Raw genomic sequence first — 20,218 nt, 5'->3', positions numbered from 1 at the left:
CGGACGTTCTGCGATGCCCGGCAGCATATTAAAAATGGAAAGCAAAAAAACACAAGGGAGGAAGAATTGACTCCCTGTGTGACCAGATCCCCGCCCCGTCGTCCCGGGGGGGGGCCAACCGAGCAATTTAATCGTAATTTAATGCTCCACCAACAGGCACGGGAGGGGTTCAGTGACTTGTGACAGTGGCGACAGTACTCTCTGCTGACATTGGCAGCTTCGGTGCGGCGCGTTACCGACACGGATTTGACGACGGACCCGTTCAACACAATCCGGTCGCATTGTCCCGGTGCCACGTGCTTAAACATCGTTTTGTTTGCTGTCAGTCAAGACACAGCAGCGACAACAACAACAACAACAGAACAAGACTGTGGTAGGTTCACGATCGTGTTCTTGTGGTGATCGAGCAGCAACAGCAGCTCTAGAGAGAGAGCGAGTATAATCGGAAGAAAGCAGGCCATAGTAGCAGCTGATAAGGGGCAGCAGCAGTACACACAAGCAACACTGCGAGGACGCTTGTTAGACGGCTCGGCGCAGCGAACATCGAGACAATCTGGCGGGTTCGACGTACCGATCTTGACTTGAACGCACTCCTCTAGGGGGAGGAGGTGGCCATGATGATAAGTAAGCATGAGAGAGAGAGAGAGAGAGAGTGGGAAAGGCTACAGAAAAACCATCGAACCCTATCGTGTTATCGACAGGAATGTGTGAGATTCAATGAGAAAGGTTTCCACAGCAACATTGCGGTCCGCAAAATTCTCGATATTCGGACGTCAAGCCTCTAAAGCAATTCAAAACAAAGAAAGGAACTTTGATAAGTTTGTTCAAGAGTCCTCTATGCCTCCTGTTTTTGACTGTAAACGACAAATGTTTAAACAACAAATTGGACAACACATACGGAACACGCAGCACCACTACTAAGCCCGATCGCGTTGGTATGTGCTCTGACTAATAATCGGAATTGATTCGTCGTCCCACTGGCCGATGGCGAAGCGCGCAATTGAATTATGGAATGTTCCATGTCCGGATCCCAGAACCAATCCTCTTCTCGAAGGCATAAATTCATTAATTCCTCCCCCCCCCAGAGAGCCAAGCTGTCGGTGCAGCAGATGGTGCAGCAGCGCGGTGTGCACTCTCATGCACCAGGCAGCCCATCGATAGCAATCCAAGCCACGGACCACGCCACGGACCACCGGAATAATGAAGAAATAAAATCGTGACATTTAACCGGCAGAATCGCGATCGATTCGAATCTTGGTGGCGCATCCCCGGGAACCGCAACAGAATCACGCTCGTCGCTTGAGCAATCGGTCGCATGGCTATGGCCTTTCCTGCCGAGAAGAAGGAGAAGAAGCCTTCGGAAGGCCAAGCATAACTCACTCAATTCCACTCCCTACCATCTGGCCGGTCCGTACCGGTAGGACTAGCTTTGCATTTCAAGTAAGCAGCTCATCCTGGACCGCGCATCGTCGTCGTTGATGTCTCGTCCTCGCTCTACCACACACCTCGTCTGTAGCTGACCTTCGAATGCACAGGAAGTCATGGCGGTGGAATGGAACAAGGAGAGAGATAGAGAGAGAGGCGATAATATTGGCGATAGCGATATGCTCGTCCCAATATGAATTTACGATTGCGAACACGAAGCACCAATCAGTTGTCGTTTAAATTGTCGATTGCGCCGGTGTGACCGATGTGATCACCGCGACCGCGAGCTGAGCATTCAAGGAATCACCACCACCAAGGAAACCCTCTTGCAAGCATTCACGCATTGGTGCATTACCGAGCCGGACATTTGCATCTACCTTTACCACTGGTATGAGTCACACACTAGCGAAGCACAAATCTGCAGCTTGATTCACCGTGGGAAAGCCAAAATGTTGTTGGGATTTGCGTGGAGTTACGTTCGCTATCAGCTCATCATGTCACCAAACGAAAGCTTTCGTGGTGCAGTAGCTAAAAGTGACTCCATGACTCATCTCTCTTCAACTCAAAATCACCAATTTGGGAGCTTGGAACCACCACAAACTGGTGTTGACGGTTTTGTGGAGCCTTCTCGATCGACTTATCGTAAAAGTGGCGGCGTTCTAGATTCTTTCTTCTGCTGCAACCGCCCTCGCCATGCCATTGATGGTGGCCCAAAACACAACCACCCAAAGGGATGCTGATAATGGCCGGCCGCTGCTTGAGTGAGCAGTCACTCCACGGAATCCAGGGAGGGAATTGCTGGGAATTGTCGACCTTCTACCGATCCAACGACTGACGGTCCCAGTTCTGCGCAGCGTATCAGCTTGCAGCGTACTCTGTGGCCCGTTCGTTCTTGATAAATATAAACCTAGCGCTAGGTTCTCGAGAAGGCGGCCGGGTTACTGGTACCGAATCTTCATCCCTTCTTTCATCATTCTCATCATCATCATCATGGAGCAAAACACAGACCGTAGTATCATCCATCCATAATCAGCCTTTTTTACGAGAGGCGCCCGAGAGCCGGATTTTGCGCAACTCGTCCCTGGCTTGATCTTTTCTCCTTCCCGTTTTATCTGGAACGGGCATGTTATGGCGCCGTTTGCAATGGCGCAGTTCAGAGTGGGCTCGCTCGACCGCTTTCGGGCTTTCGCTTCATCTGCTCAAGTGCATTATACCACGCGAGGATCATGCTAGCGATCACACGCCATTAGCCTGCTCTCCGTGAGATCACAATTTGCGATCAATCGTCGAGAGTTCGTCAAAAGTCGCGTCGTCGTCGTCCACCAATTCAATTGCTGTGGTCACAACATTCGTGATATCAAACCTCTCTCTCTCCGGACGGGTCGGTCGCGGTGTATATACTTCGCAGTAAATTCCAAACCAACCAACCACATCAGCATCTCAGTACATTGCAGATAAGAAGGGCAACAACTGGGCATAAGCAGCAACAGCAATCTTCACCAACAGCCCGGTGGACCCGTGAAGTGCCCGGCGCTAGTTCCCGGACGGATGATTAATTAATGGCAGAAGTAACGACGACGGCGACAGCAGCAGCACAACAGGCTCCTTGGCTCTTGGTGTGAGATCGCAACACGGGACCTTCCTATCGAGGGTGCGAATAACGAGTTTTTGTTTTTTTACTCTTGATCGTCCATTTTCTGCGCACTATTTCCTTGCGTGCGCACGTGCGCGTGTGTATGGTGTGGTGGCTGCTGCCAAAGGCCTAACACCACCATCGCGGTGTCGCGGAACAACTGATAAGCCGCACACAGCCGCAGGGCAGGGATGGATAAATCTGCCTAACACAAACCACGCCACTCGGCGGAGTCGTCTTGAAACAGTGCGCGGCCCGAGGCGAGCCGCTGAAGAAGAAAAAAAGTGGAACGGACAGAGTTGAACGAGAAGCAGATTACTCACATAACATCCACGGCGCAGTAGTAATAATCGCCGCGAGAAGGAAGAAAAGATGGCGCGAACAAAAAAAAGATCCCCCGGAGGAGAGGATGCAAAATAAAAAACAAAACTCCGGAGATACTCTCCCATCACAAAACCGAAACGTGCCATCTTAGGCGTTTGATGAGGCGCTAGATGATAATGAGAAGGGAAGGGGGCACACACACGGTACTAATCCACCAGTAAAAGAGAGCAACAAGCCTTTTTTTAGGTCGCAACTGGACGAGCTCCGTCAGCAGTTCCATTTTTAGTTCGTTTATGAAATTGCGGGAACAGCATCAACATTGAATGCAAAAAGTTCGTTTAAACTAAAAAGTCCCTTCTTTATGCCTTCGCAATCCTGTTGAAAAGGGACTCCAAGGGAAGCACCAAAGCACACCTCGTAAGCGCTGATCCGCCACCTTCCATCCCCGATATGACGCCGATACTATCTCCGTCTCATCTCGTCGTATCTCAGCCACAGCATCAAAGGCGTAGCATAAACTCCGCTCTTCCTACATGGTACTACTACGCCACAGACCACAACATAATGCGGGGAGGGGGTGAACTCCTCCACCAAAAAAGGGATTTCATCGCACCATCGGTGGTGGTGCCGCCGCCGTGGGCGAAACGATTGAACGCAAATCGTTCACTCAACCATTACGAGCCGCATGTCGCATCCTAGGGCTATGGTTCTTCCTTCCCCGCCCTCAAATAGGAGGAGGAGGATATGTTGGGCCACGTCTTTATAACTTAATTTATCGGACAAATTATCGGTACGCCAGGATCAACGCAGCCAGCTCTCTGGACACGCAGAAGAGAACAACCGGCAGACTAGGTACGATGTGAGGTGGTGTGTGCTGTTATCTTGTTTTATGTATCGGGAACGAACACATACACACACGCACACACCTCCCGGTCGTGGCCGTGGTTGACAAACGAGCGTGAACATGATTTATGCATGCGAGTCTGCGATCGGAATCGAAGCGATCCGCTTTACCATGGGGTCTACAATCCACATATCCACACAGGCCACTATATACAAGAGAAACGTATGTGGCCACATCGTGTTAGTGAACATGCTGCTGCCTAGGCACATCCCGCACGGGAAAGAAAATTTAAATCAACGGACTAACGGACCGGAAGCCAAGACTACGGAGCAACATTATCATTCTACCGCGATGCGACGCGACGCGAGCGCACAAGGCAGGAAGGAACATGTCAATCACCAGTCGAGTGACGTACGGAAGACAACGAACGCGCAGTCATGAGCCGCCGCCGCCGGTTGACAATACTGTGATTACCACGCGTCAGGCGCCGTCTGGAGAGATGATTATGATGGACCTTCCATCGGTGGCAATTCCTTTTTGACCTTCAAGTCTCAGTTCTGAGCCAGAGAGTTGTGGGAACATGGGGATTACAACAGGTGCGAATCCTGTTTGACATTGTATTGAGATAATGGAACAACAACCACATTACCACTCCGGCGCTACCACATAAGGCTTTCCCGGCTTGCTTAATGCTTCGGTCCTTCCTGGTTCCCCTGGTGTGGGTATTCTCCGGTTAACTCCGAAATGTCGAAACCTTTTCGCGTGCTGATCCATTAAAACCGGTGGCTTACGTGGCCACGGCTTTCAAGGACATCAACAGACTGCTCCTTCCTTCCTGGCTGTCGAATCTGACTGAAGCCACCGTCCCCCGGAATCTGAAGTGGTTCCGCTCGCCCGTCACGGGAGTTTATTTGCCGGAATTCGATCGGTGGCCAGATTGGCCGCACCGCATCGCACAAGAGCCTTTTCGATCCGAGATAAGCGCGCTTCCTCACCGGTCTTGTCATGTCAGCTGCTGCTGCCGGTGGTGCTGCGAAGAGACGAAAGCAAGATCTCGCTCGGCACCGGGTACACACACTCGGGACCGATATCGCAAAACGATGACAACGTTCAATTAACAGTAATTGGATATCGTTTCTTCGCATGCGATAATCATCGTATCGCATCGCGGACTCTGCGTACGTCTTTTATGCGCCTCACACCAAGCGCGCTTGTCTCTTGTGCTCTCTCGGGTGTGACGTACTTCAATCCGATCTCGTTGCTTCTACTGCTGCTGATGCTGCTGGTGGTGGAGCAACTGGCGAAAGGTCAGCGTGCGTAAGCGTGCAAGCTGGAAACTGGAGCGGGAACTGGATTAATGTACCCGAACTCCCTGGGTATTTTGCGTGCGTATCCAGTGTGCTAGTGTCATGTGTCTTGTTCGCTTCGTTTTGTTGCCCCCAAAGGACGTCCTTCTTTTGGAGGTTGTAGTCGTACGGACGTGATAAGCGAAGAAGAGTTGCCTTAAGGAGCGAGAAGTCAAAATATCTCTTCTTCAGGATACGATATTGAACTGCAGTTGAAGTTCAATCAAGTTTGGGAAACGAATTGATCAATTTAGATAGAATTGTATGTATTGCCTGAACTTTGTAGACACAAATCTTCTGTTTGCACATGCAAATTCGAGATTTATTTTAAAAATAAGATCTCTTCTTGAGGATATCATATTGAAGTTCGATGTCAAATTTGAACAACCAATTGCTCAGTTTAGATGTAACTGTTTATACTATCTAATCCCTGTATCTGGACATGTATCCAGACATGTCTCCTATTTAACAAATGCATGTTCTTCATCCACTCCTAACCAAAGCAACCAAAGCAACCAAAGCAATACATCTTCCGTTAAAAGCTTTCACAATTGATTAATTATTTCAATCATTTCAAGCGCATAGCCTCACTATCGCCCACATCAACGCCTAGCACCATTAGGAGCGTTAGCATATTATCGACATCGACTTTCGAGTGGTCACTTCCTGCTGGCCCTGAACTCTGAACTCCCAAAACCTCCGGGTAACACCCATCCCTCGGAAACATCCTTCCTTGCGTTCCAAACCAAACAGCAGGGAGGGATGCTCCTCGTGTACCTCAAGAACTTCCGCGAAGCACGAGTTCTACATTTATCCGCGCACACACACACCCCGGGTATACGCCCATATATTTATTTCCACATCAACCACCACCAACCGCTACCAATCGCCATCATTATCGAGCGATTATCTGCGGTTCGAAGGAGGAACCGAAAATGGCTTCCTCACTTCCTGCACTCCTGCCGCTGCTGCTAATCGTCGTTCCCCCCGCTACTGCTGCTGCTGCCGGTGCCTTTTGCCACGCAGCCAGCATCGCGAATGGAACCGAGGTTTTGGGTTCGCATTCAGCGCCTCGTAAGGATCAGATTACTGTACTGGCCACCACCACTGACCACCACTACCAGCAGCAGCAGTAGCACAGATATGCCAAGGGCACCCTGCGCCGTGCGCGTTAATTCGATTAGAGGTGTCCGGTATCAATCCACGATGCTTTTGCTGCTGTTGCTGCTGCGTCGTCGTCCTCCATACGGCCTCGTCGATGTCGATCGATGCACCAAAAATGCATCCACTGGTGGGCTGGTGCTGGTGCTAGTGTGCCAGCCAGTTGTGATTGCCATCAGCACATCATCAGCCCCCCGCGCGCGCTCTAGAGAACAAATCGGAATGCAATGCATATGATGGTAGCCGCAGGCATGCAGTGCACAGAAGGGGGAAAAGCTAATCCAATTTTCTTCTGCTGCAGTGCGCACCAGCACTACCGGGCCACGAGGACACGAAGCGACGCCATCATCATCATCTAAGTCTGAGTCTGAGTCTGATGATGATTAGAAGTACGTCTTGTTCCGGGGCCGGGGTCGGGGTCTTGCTACGTGGTTAATTAAATTGAATTCCTTCTTTCCCACAGGGGGTTGGCGGCCACAATGCAACTGTGGTGGTCGAGGTCACGTCATCAGGCCCCTCAATCGTGTCAGTTGATGGTGGGCTTTTGCCGGTTTATGCTCCAGACAATCCACAACTAGAACATGATTTAGGTCGTATTCTCGAATGATAAGGTAGTTCTCCACCCCCCGGGGGTCACCCTTTTAGAAAAAGAGGTTGTTTGGAGCAAACAATGTGTCCCCGTTTACGTAGACATGCGGGACCGAGGTAGAGTTCATAATTAAAGTGAAAATGTGATCATCATTTTCACACCTTTTGTTCCACTTCCAAACACAAGAGCATTCGTTGCTATTGTTCCTTCTTCAGACAATGCTCTAGCGTGAAAACTCTGGTCCCCATCAGAGCCCCCCTTCCCCGTTTTGGGGTGCGTTGAAATGATTTAATGTCCCTCACAGGTTTATGCTTTTCCTTCCCTCATTACCACACTGGTCCACATTAAAACGTCGAGTGTCAGGTGTCGGTGCGGTCTTTGAAGGGGTCCGGAATACAAACGAACGAACGAACGGGCAGCTCTGGATGCTTCCAACACCGGCGCGTTTACGCTGACGCAGATCGTCGTTACCTTTCGCGCTTTATAACAACAATGCGACCATGCGAAGGGGCCGGAGTTGATTCGATTAGCACTCCACGATCAGGACTTGCTGCTGCTGCTTCTTTTCGCTTCTCGCTCGCGATGATGCTAAATGATGGTCACGTATTCGTGTTTAGAGGCACACACTGCTTCACATCAGATTTATCACACCAAAGATCAATAACTTATGAAGTCTCCAGAAAGACTCACGCAATCACACGGGCGGGACACTGAATCAAAAACCAAACCAAACTCACTCCCAGGCCACCACCCAAAGCAAGGCACGGTGTGTGCCGGCGCTGTGGCACCGGTTATTTCTTTTTGCACGGATTTTCACAAAACAAAACTGTGCACAGGCGACTTTCTTCGTTTCTGCTGCTGCTGCTGCTGGAACCGGCTCCACAGCAGCAGGATAGTATCGCGCGTTTCACGTTTTCGGGGTTTCGTTTGTCCACCGACCAAGCCCAGCACGCGCCAGCCTCAATCCGTATTAGCCGTATTTCGATTTTGGTACGGAATCAACCGGCCACACGCGTGTATGCTGCTGCTGTCGGTCTTGATTTCGCGGCCCGTGCATTTTCTGAACCGCGCCGTGGTCCTCGCCTTGGTTGTCGACCGTAAAAATCCCACACGAAGGGAACTCTCGTATTCCCCGAGGTGCATGCCTCACATTCTGCCTTTGAACTTGTTTGCCAGAGTGGGTTTTCCCGGCTGAAAACGCGAAATTGCGAATTTTCCGGGATCTTTTTTGATTTTCCTTATTTCAAATTTGAATTTTCTGATTTCAAATTTTAATTTTTTTTTTCAAATTTGAGCTGGGACACAATTTTCTGAATTCAAATTTGAGAGCACGAAGCAGGCACGAACTCACACGAAGGCGCTCATCTTAAAAGCTCGTGGTGAGTTCCGAAAAGCTCACGAAACCGAGTGCGAAGCGAACGAACGAACGAGACGAAGTTGGCGTGAGTGGTTGCCGGGTCTTTACAGTGATCGGCATAAGTTTAGATACCAATTTCATTAAGAATTATGTTACTATCAAAAACAATTATTTTTTAAAGTTATTCAACGGGATCCACAACACTTCTGAAATCAAGCTAAAGGCCCTACCATATTAATTGTTAAGAAAGATTCATTGTAGGTGGGCTTTTGTCACAACTGTGATTGATCATCTCTCATTTAAACAATTATCAAAAATTTGTTATCGATCCAATACGAGATGAAGGCTAGTGAAACTGAAAGAGGAATGTTCCAGCTTCAAGAAAACCACAACACTTGCCGGTTACGATAGAAAATGTAGGATTTATGGTCAACATGTTTAAGGTATGAAAATCCGGGTTTTTAGCGAAGATGTCCAGGAAAGTCCGCAGCATTGTCGCTCCTCGTAGGAGACATAATGTGGTGCAGCTGGTCGATTGCAAGTTCGGTTTCGGACCTCGGATAACATCCGAGAAGATGACGCAACCGGAAAGGAACTATGTGCTCCAGCTTGCCCGAAATTCAACGCAGAGTGGCCAGGTATAGCACTGGGTTCCTCTTGCATATCATCTTCCTTAGCATACGGGAGTTGCAGTATTTGCAAATTAAAGGATGCAGTCGAGGGAGATCAAAAACAACGATGCAGCATATGCAAAGCATACAAAACAACATTCGATACAACATCAAACAGCATAAGGGCGGAGACAGAAGACAACCGGATGGCTGCGGCAGTGGTGGTGTTGTTTGAGGAGATAGATTGATAGAAAAACAAAAAAATTAATCACTTTAAGTACCGACTGTGTCAAAAATGTTTTTATCATATTCATTTATAGTTATTGTGTAGTACATTCTTTATACGAATTGTACTGCTTTCTGATTGATTTACGTAATTAACCTATTTTATTGCTCTTGTAAGATTCTTCTTCAATTTTCCTATTTTGCAATTCATTATCTAATCTGTTTGCGTTATAATTATGCAAAATTCAATCATTGTGTTCATTATACACCTGTTTTGCTACATTATTTTGTTTTCAGAAAACATTATTCAATTACACGAGGTGTTCTATTTAGAAATTTCCTCATTGATATAAATTAACGAAACTCTTTTTTAAAAACAGTTCTTGACATTGGTTAATGTGATCATCACATTTACGGAAGTGTTCCATTTTATAAAACTACATGCCATAGTATAATGAAAAAAGGAAATCGGTTTTGATTATTCTTAGAACGTCTTTGAAACAGAAATCGTAACAACAAGAATCACAAAGAGATGAACAACCATTCTTTTGTCACACAAAACTCCTTGAACTAATGTGCTCTTTGTGCACAATATTTACACTGAAAGAAAGAATCTAAATTTACGAAAAAGGACACCTTAGGTGAACGTCGTACAAGTTTTCCCTTGAACGGACAACTTCTAGCACTAGGAAAAACCTCCAACTAAATCAAAATGCACCGGTATTCAAATCGGGAAGCCACTTGCTCGTGTTCTCTTGTTCTCGCCACTCCTTCAAGGCGTTCCAAAAGCAAGTTAAAAAACCTTGGCCAACCTTGGCTGAGCACGTATTATAAGCATTCTCTCAGACACGTCCCTCTCCGCCCCTTTTGACCGGGGTTTCGTTCCGGGACGACGAGAACGGACGATCACAAATCGCAATCTGCGATTCACCCGCCCCAAACAACGACGACGACGACGGGCGGGTGCATGCTGTCAAAACAGGAAAAAACCGTAACATCAACTTCGAATCTCGTTCGTCCTATACCACCACCAGTCACCAGCCCCGTGAATCTGCATCTCATCCACTGCCGAGCTCTTCGGCCGAAGGCGACCATAAAAATAGAGTAGCGCGTAAGTGCAGCAAGAGCAGCAGTAGTAGCGCTAGGTCAATGCACATTTCTGCACACACACAAACGCCACTACAGAGTCGACCGCAACCGTGGCGTGCACGATGCACTATGCCCGGCTGCATGTCATGTGCGTTGCTGCAGTAGCGCGAGATGATGAGGACTCTTCTTGCACACATCTTCTACATACTACCGGGTGATGTCGGATGAGTTTAGATGACTCATCCGTTGCCCTTAAATCCACTGCTCTGCTAACGGGATCCCCGAGAAAGGTGGAGTGCTACAGGTCAGCAGCAGCTGCAGCAGCACACGACACCAGCAGCAGCACTCAACGGCTCAAAAGCATACGTAATTGTATTAGGAGGTGCTGAGTAATGTCAGCCAACCCAACAGCCAACAAGCCAGTCAAATGACAAACTGAATTGCGGAAGCAAATAGCACTCTCTCTCTCTCGCTGCTCTTTCCTGCCATTACTCCATTACCACCTTCTGCCATATTCCATCGGTGCATCATGTTTAACCTGGCATCTAACATGTGTTTGGTGTGCGAAACCACACAAACCAACACGGCGCGGCGTGCGGCTTATCATGCGGTGTATTATCCCGTAGGCTGTAATTTCATCCGATCGACGACCGCAAAACCGACAAACCACTAAACGGATTGCACTTAGGCCGAGAGCCGGAGCAGATTGGAGGTTAACCGGCAACGATATGTTGTTGTTTGTAACCTATACCCCTCCCATTGACATCCATTATTCACACATTACAGCGTGATATCGGCGGATAAACACACTGAGCATGAAAAAACGGAATGGTTTGAAGCTTGTGATAAGAACAAGAGAATTTCACGCGCTTCCGTTACCAGGTGTGTACATAAGTTTTAAGCATTTTGTCTCTCAGATTTTGATAAAAAGCTCTCGTTGACCCTCAACAACTTTCTTTTCGACAAAATATTTATCAAAAACGTTTCTACTCCATAAAGCCGAACTACTGCTCACCGAATGCATGGCCTAATGGTGCTAATCTGATAGTAAAATCGCTTTAAAAAGCATTCTTCATGGTTCAGCAGCAGCGGTAGTAAAACCAAACCAGCAAATGTGTTCTTAGGACAATTACGATTATTTAACCAGCAATAAAACGTTTAAATTCATAGTTTCAACTATCAAATGTCCTATTTACCCAGCACAAACAATTAAGAGGATATGTTCGACTCTTTATTGTAGTTTAATTCATGTAAACTATACTCTTTTTCCCATAAAATAACTAGATAATAATAGCAGCATAGCTTCAAAAATATTTTCAAAATCTTCCAAAACACCAAGAGGATTAATCATAAATACGCCATTTTCCATTGTTTCGTGTCAACGAGGTCCTGCCTCAACAATCGTCCCCTATACGATGCCCAACCATAACGTTACAGAGAGGGCAATATGGTGACTCTCCCAGCAAAACCCCTAGCCCAAGGGTCACCATTTCATCCATCAGCTAATCCCCATACTTCCTGTGTGCAATCCAATTGCATCAATCCCCTTTAGCGAGATCCTAATGCGAGGGGCGAATCCGTAGCAGCAAATATTGCACACTCGCCAAAACGCTACGAAGAAGAGAAGAAGAGAAGAAGAACACTGATCCGACCGACCAACCGACAAGACGGTGATCGTGTGTTTGTCATCGAATTAACCGCCGTCAGCTGGAATGTAATAAAAACTGGTAATGTCCCCCGGAGGTTACGATCCGCATGAGGCACCCTGACCTAAGCTAACACACACGCTGTCGCCGTCGTTCGTTTGTGTCTCACGCAATTAAAAGAAATTGCCAGACAAGACGGAAAATCGAAATAAATCTCCATCCTCTACCATCGACGAATGGAACCGGGGCTGACGCTTTAAACAAGTAAATTGATTCATAAATTTGCTGATTTAACTTTTACAGACAACGGTGACGGCGATGGCGAGTTGGTGTACTACGGTGGTAAGCGCTGATAGATCGTTAATCGAAAAACGCCTTCCAGAAACCACAAAACACTACAAAGTGTAGAACTCCCGCCTCCCGCCCTGGATAGCGTCACAACAACCGGCAAATCACGTAATAAAATTACTGTCACTGCCTTCCGTTGTACGCGCTCTGGTGCTGGATGTAATAAACGTTTCATATTTCTCCCTAGCCAAGCGAACGAACTACGTTGCAACCAGCGTAAGGATTCGCTCACCCTCAGAAATCCTTCCCCAAGTGTTCCTGTCTCTGTGGTGGTCAAGCGCCATGTTCTGACGCTTGACACTTTGGTCGTTGGCGTCGTCGTGGTCGTCGAAAGAAGGAAGGAAACGTAAGCTGCTTTTATGTAACACGATAAATCGATAGACTCCACCCAGCTTGAAATCGAATCGAACCTTGACTTGTTTAAGTTTCCTGCAAACAAGGGTCGTCGGCAGTCACAGTAATAGGGATGCCGTTCCGTTTGGCGTCAACAACCTCAGCGAAGGAAGGTCCCGGTCAAAAAGGAAAGGGGCTGAATGGAATGGCTTAAAGATATGAGATTCTCTCCCTTCGGCACACAAAGCGCAACAACCAAACGAAGCGCTTAAAATGAAATTGAATCCTGTTGGCCAGCTGTTAAATGGTACATTGTAGTAAAACATTGAGTCACTAATGACACACTCACATGAGGTGTCAATGCGATGCCATGATTTGAAGGTGTGGGTAAAAAATGCAGTGCAACTTACCTTGTACTGCTGGGAAACGAAATCTCTTCAGTTCCGCATACCGTTCGCCCGCGAAGCTCTAAAAAATGGAATGGAAAGAAATGATTAGAAAAACGAAACAAATGCACAAAGCCACCGAAGTGGATAACAAAGAACATTCGTTAACATCATCGATTCATGTAATCCTGATAAACATCGGCTGAAACTGGCGAAGCAAATGTCCTCGATTGACCAGCAATAACGAACGATAAGGCAATACAACAGAGACAGAGCGGTAGAGAAGCTGAATGCGCGTTTCATCCCGCTGATAACGCATCATCATGTCAGGCATCATTCGTAACGTCATTATCTTGTCTGGTTAGCGTGGCGACAGGATGTCCTTCCGGCCATCGAGCCCGTGTCAGAGTCATTGGCTGACCCGACCAGCCCTCCGTTTCCGTCCCGTCCCGTGGGCTCTCTGACCTGTGGTCCTGTGCTCTTTCACGAGCACTTCGTGTCGCAAATCACATTTGCCGGCAACAATGGTCAACCAAGCATAGCGCGCACCACAATGCATGCAGCACGAGGCATTTCGATTTCGAGATTTCACTGGCTAATGTGGTCGACCGTCAGGCGACATTACGCGAAAGAGAGAGAGACAATCGATCGATCGATCGGATGGTTGAGCCGGGACCGAAACAGTCTGCCATTAAATAGCTTCTTGCTTGCTGAATCATAAAATGTATTAAAAAAAGGAAAGGGCAAAAGAAAGGATGAAATGTGGTGCTTGTAATTTGGTGCTGACCAGCACATAAAATGTGGTTTTATCGTTCCAAGAACAATTACCATGTATCGCACAATGCTCATTCGCTTAACCAATTACCGAAGAACAAGCAGACAATAAACATGTGACAATCGTACGAAAAGCTAATGATGAACATATGAACTCTACAAAAATGTAATAATAGAGATATATGTAGAGTAGAATGATTAAGAAATGTGTGCAAATATACATTTGAAAATACTAGACAATGGAATGAAATTAGATGCAACATAAGTAAAAATAAATACCATAAAACAAGAAAGAAAAAAAGGTAAAACAATGAAAAGAAACAATTTAAAATGACTTGATTGCCGATATAACTTAACAAAACAGAAACTGTTTCAATAATAACAGTTAAAATGATGAATATTTGAATGGTAATATATGAACATCCAGAACAAACAAAAACAAAGTATAAGAAAAGAAAATCAATACTAAAACAATATGAAACTTAAACAACGAAAGTGTAATCAACTTCAAAACACGTTCTATAAAACATCATTTCCTAGTTTCAACCACACAAAAACCAAACTGTTTAACATATCCGCACTACAACTAGCTTTACGCGACAGCGATCACCTCCACAACGATCAAGATTTGTGCTTGCTGTCAATCAGTATTGCAGCTAACTTAAACGCTCCCTTCTGTCCCCACTTTGCACAACCTATGTCGCGTACGCAGCCCTTTGGTAGCGATGTACCGAGTAAAGGTGTCAGTTTGTTTGCTTCCGCGCTTTCCGCGGCCACGCCACGACACCAAACCGGGAGACCGTATTTCCGTTTTGGCCAATATTTGCCCGTTCGCAAACGCCTTTCACACATTCGACGTGCGAATGCATAAATTGCCCGCGGGCAGACACCGCGTTGTGCCAACACGATCGTCAGACGCCAGACGCCGCCAACTGCAATCGCCGGCAAAACCGGCCAAGAGCAGAACGTTGAATCATCGCGTATACGGAAGCCCCTCGGGTCCTCGGGGATTACTTCGGCGCTAGTAGTGTGCCGTGCAGTGGCCAGAGGCAACTTTTGCGGAGTTTGTACATAAAGTATGAATGCAACGATCGATATGATCAGTGATCCCTTCGTTTTAACTGTAACTCCGAACTCTAATCGAGAAACGGAGTGACATGTACAAATTGCTTTTGCGGCTTTCTCCAATCCCGTAGCGTCTAGACTGGACAGCCACAGCTGGACCCTCCCTCCTCCCCCATTCAGACGATTAACCGAAGACCCAGACCTATCCCAACGTGACCGCCTTTCGTCCGCCAAACTAAGTCAAATCACATAAAACGCATGCAAAGCATGGAATTCGCTGGACATCGCGCAGACCGGTGGTGGTGGTGGACCTCACTATAATCCATTCGTTGACGCGCCAATCCCCTCCCAAAAATAAAGGTCCAAAAGCGTCACCGAAGCGTCGCGTTCACACGCACCCACGCTAAACGGCTAACGGCAACGCCCGCGCGCGCACTCGATTCCGCGGCGTCTGGCGTGATTTGTTGGTTGCGCGATGGCAGTGATGGTGAGGTTGTGGCCTCATAAAGCATCAGCATCGGGTCAACAGAGCGGTCTAGTGCGCGGTCGTCTGGCCACCATCGAGTTTTATAGTTTCCTGTGCTAATCTTATCGGTGACCGCGACCGCTTCTTGACCATAATTAATAATCTTGCCGGCCGGCTAGTCGACCGGTCGACTGCGGCTAGTGATCACACTAGACACACCCGCGGTGGCGACCACCAATCGACGTATCCGACACCACTTTTGGCGCGTTATTGGCAACGTTTACAATGAAAATTAAATATGCAAAGTAGTGGTGTGCTACCGACCCTCGTACACTGGGTGTGGGTGTTGAGAGGTAGAAAGGAAGAAGAAAGCAAATCCGTTCGTCGGTCCCATCCGTCTAACCGGGGCGCAACAATGTAAAGCCAACGGGCTTGCTGGACCATGGAAGTGGCACAGGAAGGTGCGTGATCGTGGAAGGTGTGGTGCTTAGCGTAAGCCGCTGTGGAATGAGCGTACCGGCGGAGTTAGTAAGGTGCTGCGTGGAATGACAAATTGATGTCACTGCTCAATGTTTAACTGTCCATTGTGGATTAGTGTCTTTAAGATGCTAAAATTGTAAAATCATTGTGTTAGGAATGAAGAAAAGGATAGGATAATAAGGTTTTTGTTTTGCACAACTTCTTGAAATTGAGCCACTCTGTCTAGGACTAGAGTCAGCGTAGCATAGCATTTCTATGATAACGGTCTGAACGGCAAATCACTATCAAAGTAATCTAGGATACTTTTAGGGCTGCGACTCTAACAACGTAGACTGTGATCGACAGTTCTATTGGATATGCTTGGTTAAGTGGGCTACTGATCCTTCTGAAAAAATATTGCAGAACCAGAATATGCTAAATCAAACAAAATAATATGTACTATACAGTATTACGCCCAGCCAAATACAGCTACGGCTCCACCTAAGGAAGATCGACCTCCCGTTATCCAACCTCGCCCTTTTTGTATTTGAACATCTCCATTGCGTTGTCCGGTGGTTGATGGCGATAGTGGTGTCGTCATCCAAGCACCCTTAGTAAGTGAACTACAGGAAACGAAAGCATTCATACCCTCGCTTATTGACACACCTTCAATGATAAAACAAAAGACAAAACCACTATCGCGATTGTCTTCCGATGCCGCCTTATGCCAGTTTTTGCAAAAGCCACGCAACGCCAACGTAGCATCCGAATTTGCCAATAATAGGATGCTATCAAAGTTCCCGATAAGAACAAGAGTGCATCTAGATGGTATCTGATAAGCAAACCGGATGCGTAGAATGCCGTTTTTTCCCCACGATGCTCTTCGACCCGTTTTTGCTATCCATTGTTATCGGTGGAATTTGCGAACGACAGTGCAAAATCCCCGTTATCACATCAACATTTGCAGCGGAATCGAGCTAGATTAGATTTCCTTTTTACCGCGGTACGCAGCGGAAGCTGGGCGGGTGGGTGCACCGGTTGAAAAAGGGCGAGGGAAGTAAAACAAACAGTAAATTGATTAAATCACGAGTTTAGTCGTGCGTTTAGCTCTTTTCCTTACCTTACACGCTATCGGCTGCAACGCCGTCCGTCGGGGGGATGCTGTGGTGACTGCTTTTATCGGGAATCTTCACCGCCAAACTCTGGGGCCACTGATAATTTCGGATTTGTGAGCCACGACGGGCGTGAAACACCCCGAAACTCCTCTTTCACGGTTGCGGTTGTTTGCGGTTCTCCGAGTCCCGTGCACTTTCCGGGCTTATTTTTTCAACAAGAACAACGACGAGAATACAGATTGTTCTTATCGTGCACGAAAAAGACCGGAAAGGTTGAGAATTTCCCACTTTTTCTAGTGATTTCTGAATTCGGAACGGATTTCCAACCTCAACCACAGACCAAAACAACGAGTTTTTACACGATTTGCTCGGTTTGTAAACCGGGAAGGCTTACTTTTCCAATGAGCACGACAGCGGTTGCTGGGAAACAATTTTAATATGCTCTTATCACACACAATTTAGCTTAATTTTTAGGAAATCTTTCATTTTTTGTCGCGATTTCTGAACTCCCAAACCAAAAAACACAGTTCCAGGGTTGTAGCCCTTTTACGCTGAACAAGAAGAAAAACAGTAAGAAAAACGACCAGGGTTGTAGCTCTAGTGAGCTGATCTTTCGGGTTAATTTTCTCACTATCACGATAGTGAGCGAGACACAGGGTGCACTTTTCCTGTTGGAAGGCGCAGCATAAACAACTTTTTTTGTAAAGTCGAGATAAGAGGCAAAAAAGTCGTGTTAAGGGGGCTGTGGGTTGAGGTAAAGTGGCTGTGAGTCGAGTACAAAATTTAAAAAAATCGCTCGCTCTGCTGCAGAGGCAGTTTTCTTTTTTTTTACAAGGGCTATTTTCCATAAGCAAACGATAAAAACGAAATCTACCACGAGGCGAAAACGATAAAAACGAGGCGAGAATGAACTCGAAAATGAACACAAATGAATTTGACGCCTGAGCCTGACGGGAATAGGCACCTTAATAAAAATGCTTCGATCCTTTTTTGAATATTGCTTCATATTTTCTGGATGTTCTTGTAAATGTTGTACACGTACTAATTAGGACTTTTCCTGAATTGATCATCAATATACAGGGCAACCTCAACCGCACCAAATTGATCAATATCGCTGCCTTAGCGAATAGCAGAGCGAAAAAACAGAGACACGTGATTAGCTCTGTAGATAACGAACTAATCAACCGCTACAGACATTACTCATTTATACCACGAAAACAAAAGTATACTTAAAAAACCTACAGACCATTTGAGACGAGATCGACAAACGCAGAACGAGATTCTGTCTCCTATTTTAACAGGTCAGAATGACCAGCGCAAACCGCAGCTAAACGTAATTTACGATTGCCACTATTTAGATAATCCTATTTAATCAGAGATAATCCTATTTATAGTCTTTCAAGGAATTCCAGATGGACAGAGCTAAGGGTATCGATATTGATACCAAATGAATTGTTTTCCTCTCTTGTCCCTTGATCATGAGTCAACTAATGACCGACCACATTCCCATTACATTCAAAATGTTACTCTAATTAAACGCACAACAATAACTCAAATATTCCATCTCGAGGAGCCGTACGCGGGGATGCCCAACAGCTCATAAACCGCGCTCAATGCGTCAATCATGTGCGCCATCCTACGGTATCCATTCGTGAATCACACGAGGTCCGGGCCAGGTGATACCTTCAATCTCACGTAATTTGATGCGCAATTGACGCAATACACCTCGACGACAAAAACACCCTTCATTATCTTACCCGGGGACCCGACGGCCCCCTATCCGGACCGGCGCTGCCGTAGTTACGTCATTGGAAATGGGGAAGGAATTTCAATCCGCCCTCGAACTCGTAGAAGACGCTAAACGCGAGTCGTTGATAAAACGACGAATTTGCTTTCGCCTAACAAGCATGCGTCAGCCATCTTGCCATCACATTATTGTCTGTTAAACACCCGAAACACAATCCACACAATCCTCGAATTGATATTAGGGGTGGACTCTCGCAAATGAACTCAAATTGTACCTCCGGTACATTATCTGTTGTTTGTCCTGGAGGTGATTAAATTAGCATACGCAACTTCCATCCGTTCGGCGCACCACCAGCGACGACGGCGGCGACGACGACGACGACACGATTATAACCTGGAAAATGTGCATCAAACCATAGAGGGGGAATGTTTGGAACTTTCTCACTCCCTCGATCCCCTGTACAACCGCAGTAATACCACGAGAGTAGTAAAACAAATCCGGTTCAGGTTTGTATCCGGGCAGCGATAGGGGGAATCCATAATATCCATAAAATCAGAGTCCCCGGGGAGTTCAACTTCAACTATGACGACGACACCGACGAGGCATCATCATCATCATCGCTATAGGGTGACGGCGGTATGTTAAGTGTTTCCCGTCAACCCAATCTTCCAGGGACACCGCGCGCGTCACGCCGACACGGCCGAGCTACTTGTGTGTTTTCCCCCTCTAGACCCGGAACATATCCCGGCAAGGATATTTGTGTTGGAATAGCCCATCAAACGGCACCCCGCGCGCACGGTGCTGCCGTTGTGTGAGAACCACAGAAGAACCTTCGGAACATTGCGAGGGGACACTTATGAGCCGCATCTGTGTCTGTGTCTCGCTCGCTCGCTGCCTGTATTTATGCCCGGGACTACACACCAGACAAGAGGAGTTGACTTCCGCAAACAACAACTTCCCCGGGGTCGGTGTACACAATAATGATTACTTCATCTACTTCTGCCGGTTACTGGTGGCACAAATACAGGAAAAAGGAGCAATAAAATAGACTCACAACACCGACGCAAGGGTTGCCGCTGGTGGTTGAGATACACGGCAATAGGCCACCTTTTATCGCGATCTGCTTCAACATTAACGCACGCAAGTAATCCAATTGAACTACCGCTCCCCGCTCTCATCCTAGTAGGCCAGCTGCAGGCTATATCTGGCGTGCTTGTTGCTAACGCACGGCATAAACATAAACGAGGGGTTGCGTATACGAGTGTAGAGGGAGAG

The sequence above is a fragment of the Anopheles darlingi genome, chromosome 3, assembly GCF_943734745.1.
Source record: "Anopheles darlingi chromosome 3, idAnoDarlMG_H_01, whole genome shotgun sequence".
Taxonomy (NCBI): domain Eukaryota; kingdom Metazoa; phylum Arthropoda; class Insecta; order Diptera; family Culicidae; genus Anopheles; species Anopheles darlingi.
This window is presented reverse-complemented; position numbering follows the sequence as displayed.